This window comes from Triticum urartu, chromosome 5 (genome assembly GCF_003073215.2).
Source record: "Triticum urartu cultivar G1812 chromosome 5, Tu2.1, whole genome shotgun sequence".
In the NCBI taxonomy this organism is placed as follows: domain Eukaryota; kingdom Viridiplantae; phylum Streptophyta; class Magnoliopsida; order Poales; family Poaceae; genus Triticum; species Triticum urartu.
In genome coordinates this window covers 180,876,665-180,880,764 of record NC_053026.1, presented here as the reverse complement: position 1 = coordinate 180,880,764, position 4,100 = coordinate 180,876,665, and positions in this window count along the sequence as shown.

Below are 4,100 nucleotides of genomic sequence, written 5' to 3'. Positions count from 1 at the left end.
TCTAACTTGTTTTTGCAGGGTATGATATGTGATGTGATATGGCCAAGAAGAATGTGATGAATGATATGTGATGTATGAGATTGATCATGTTCTTGTAATAGGAATCACGACTTGCATGTCGATGAGTATGACAACCGGCAGGAGCCATAGGAGTTGTCTTTATTTATTGTATGACCTGCGTGTCATTGAACAACGCCATGTAATTACTTTACTTTATTGCTAACCGGTAGCCATAGTAGTAGAAGTGATAAGTTGGCGAGACAACTTCATGGAGACACGATGATGGAGATCATGGTGTCATGCCGGTGACAAGATGATCATGGAGCCCCAAGATGGAGATCAAAGGAGCTATATGATATTGGCCATATCATGTCACTGTTTTTTTGATTGCATGTGATGTTTATCATGTTTTTCTGCATCTTATTTGCTTAGAACGATGGTAGTAAATAAGATGATCCCTCATTAAAATTTCAAGAAAGTGTTCCCCCTAACTATGCACCATTGCGAAAGTTCGTCGTTTCGAAGCACCACGTGATGATCGGGTGTGATAGATCCTTACGTTCGAATACAACGGGTGTTGACGAGCCTAGCATGTACAGACATGGCCTCGGAACACATGCTAAACACTTAGGTTAACTTGACGAGCCTAGGATGTACAGACATGGCCTCGGAACACAAGAGACCGAAAGGTCGAGCATGAGTCATATGGTAGATACGATCAACATGAAGATGTTCACCGATGTTGACTAGTCCGTCTCACGTGATGATCGGACACGGCCTAGTTGACTCGGATCATGTAATCACTTAGATGACTAGAGGGATGTCTATCTGAGTGGGAGTTCATAAGATGAACTTAATTATCCTAAACATAGTCAAAAGGTCTTCGCAAATTATGTCGTAGCTCGCGCTTTAGTTCTACTGTTTAGATATGTTCCTAGAGAAAATTTAGTTGAAAGTTGATAGTAGCAATTATGCAGACAGTAGAAGGCTTATGTCCTTAATGCACCGCTCAGTGTGCTGAACCTCGAACGTCGTTTGTGGATGTTGCGAACATCTGACATACACATTTTGATGACTACATGATAGTTCAGTGCGTAATGCTAAATGGTTTAGAATTGAGGCACCAAAGACATTTTTGAAACATCGCAGAACATATGAGATGTTCCAAAGACTGAAATTGGGATTTCAGGCTCGTGCCCACGTCAAGAGGTATAAGACCTCCGACGATTTTCTTAGCCTGCATAATAAGGGAGAAAAGCTCAATCTTGAGCTTGTGCTCAGATTGTCTGAGTACAACAATCGCTTGAATCGAGTGGGAGTTGATCTTCCAGATAGTGATGGTTCTCCAAAGTCACTGCCACCAAGCTACTAGAGCTTCGTGATGAACTATAACATATCAGGGATATATATGATCCTTGAGCTATTCGCGACACTGCGAAAGTAGAAATCAAAAGGGAGCATCAATCGTTGATGGTTAGTAAAACCACTAGTTTCAAGAAGGGAAAGGGCAAGAAAGGGATACTTCATGGAACAACAAATCAGTTGCTATTCTAGTGAAGAAACCCAAAGTTGAACCCAAGCCCGAGACTAAGTGCTTCTGTAATAAGGGGAACAGTCACTGGAGCAGAATTACCCTAGATACTTGGTAGATGAGAAGGCTGGCAAGGTCGATAGAAGTATATTGGATATACATTGTGTTAGTGTGTACTTTACTAGTACTCCTAGTAGCACCATGGTATTAGATACCGGTTCGGTTGCTAAGTGTTAGTAAACTCGAAATAAAAGGCTGCGGAGTAAACGGAGACTAGCTAAAGGTGAGCTGGCGATATGTGTTGGAAGTTTTTCTCAAGCTTGATGTGATCAAGCATCGCACGCTCCCTCTACCATCGAGATTGGTGTTTGCGTTGAGCATAGACATGATTGGATTATGTCTATCGCAATACGGTTATTCATTTAAGGAGAATAATTGTTACTCTGTTTATTTGAATAATACCTTCAATGGTCTTGCACCTAAAATGAATGGTTTATTGAATCTCGATCGTAGTGATACACATGTTCATGCCAAAAGATATAAGATAGTAATGATAGTACCACCTACTTGTGGCACTGCCACATAAGTCATATCGGTATAAAACGCATGAAGAAGCTCCATGTTGATGGATCTTTGGGCTCACTTGTTTGAGACATGCGAACCATGTCTATTGGTGTATATGCATGAAGAAACTCCATGCAAATGGACCGTTTGGACTCACTTGATTTTGAATCACTTGAGACATGCAAATCATACCACATGGGCAAGATGACTGAAAGCCTCGTTTTCAGTAAAATGGAACTTGAAAGCAACTTGTTGGAAGTAATACATTTTGATGTGTGCAGTCCAATGAGTGCTGAGGCGTGTAGTGGATATCGTTATGTTATTACTTCACAGATGATTTGAGTAGATGTTGAGTATATTTACTTGATGAATCATGAGTCTGAATTATTGAAAGGTTCAAGTAATTTCAGGGTGAAGTTGAAAGATCGTCGTGACAAGAGGATAAAATATCTATAATATGATCATAGAGATGAATATCTGAATTACTAGTTTGGCACAGAATTAAGACATTGTGGAAATTGTTTCACAACTAATACAGCCTGGAACACCATAGTGTGATGGTGTGTCCGAACATCATAACTGCACCCTATTGGATATGATGCATACCATGATGTCTCTTATCGAATTACCACGATAGTTTATGGGTTAGGCATTAGAGACAACCACATTCACTTTAAATAGGGCACCACGTAATTCCGATGAGATGGCACCGTATGAACTATGGTTTAGAGAAACCTAAGCTGTCATTTCTTAAAAGTTTGGGGCTGCGACGCTTATGTGAAAAAAGTTTCAGGCTGATAAGCTCAAACCCAAAGCGGATAAATGCATCTTCATAGGACACCCAAAACAGTTGGGTATACCTCCTGTCTCAGATCCGAAAGCAATAAGGGATTGTTTCTAGAATCGGGTCCTTTCTCGAGGAAAAGTTTCTCTTGAAAGAATTGTGTGGGAGGATGGTGGAGACTTGATGAGGTTATTGAACCGTCTCTTCAACTAGTGTATGGCAGGGCATAGGGAGTTGTTCATGTGCCACCTACACCAATTGAAGTGGAAGCTTATGATAGTGATCATGAAATTTCAGATCAAGTCACTACCAAACCTCGTGGGATGACAAGGATGCGTACTACTTTAGAGTGGTACGTAATCCTATCTCGGAAGTCATGTTGCTAGACAACAATGAACCTATGAGCTATGGAGAAGCGATGGTGGGCCTGGATTCCAAAATGGCTCGAGGCCATATAATCCGAGAGAGGATCCATGTATGAAAACAAAGTGTAGACTTTGGAAGAGCTACTTGATGGTCGTAAGGCTATTAGGTACATATGGATTTTAAAAGGAAGACAGACAATGATGGTAAGTGTCACCATTGAGAAAGCTCGACTTGTCGTTAAGATGTTTCCCGACAAGTTCAAGGAGTTGACTACGATGAGACTTTCTCACACATAGCGATGCTAAAAGTCTGTTGGAATTATGTTAGCAGTTACTGCATTATTTATGAAATCATGCAGATAGGATGTCAAAACATTGTTTCCTCGACGATTTTCTTGAGGAAAGGTTGTATAAGATACAACCAGAAGGTTTTGTCAATCCTGGAAAAATGCTAACAAGTATGCAAAGCTCCAGCAATCCTTCTAAGGACTGGAGTAAGCATCTCGGAGTTGGAATGTATGCTTTGATGAGATGATCAAAGTTTTGGGTGTATACAAAGTTTATGAGATACTTGTATTTCCAAAGAAGTGAGTGGGAGCACTATAGAATTTCTAATGAGTATATGTTGTTGACATATTGTTGATCAGAAATGACGTAGAATTTCTGGAAAGCATATAGGGTTATTTGGAAAGTGTTTTTCAATGGAAAGTCTGGATTAAGCTACTTGAACATTGAGCATCAAGATCTATAAGGATAGATCAAAACGCTTAATGGTACTTTCAAATGAGCACATACCTTGACATGATCTTGAAGGTGTTCAAGATAGATCAGTCAAAGAAGGAGTTCTTGCCTGAGT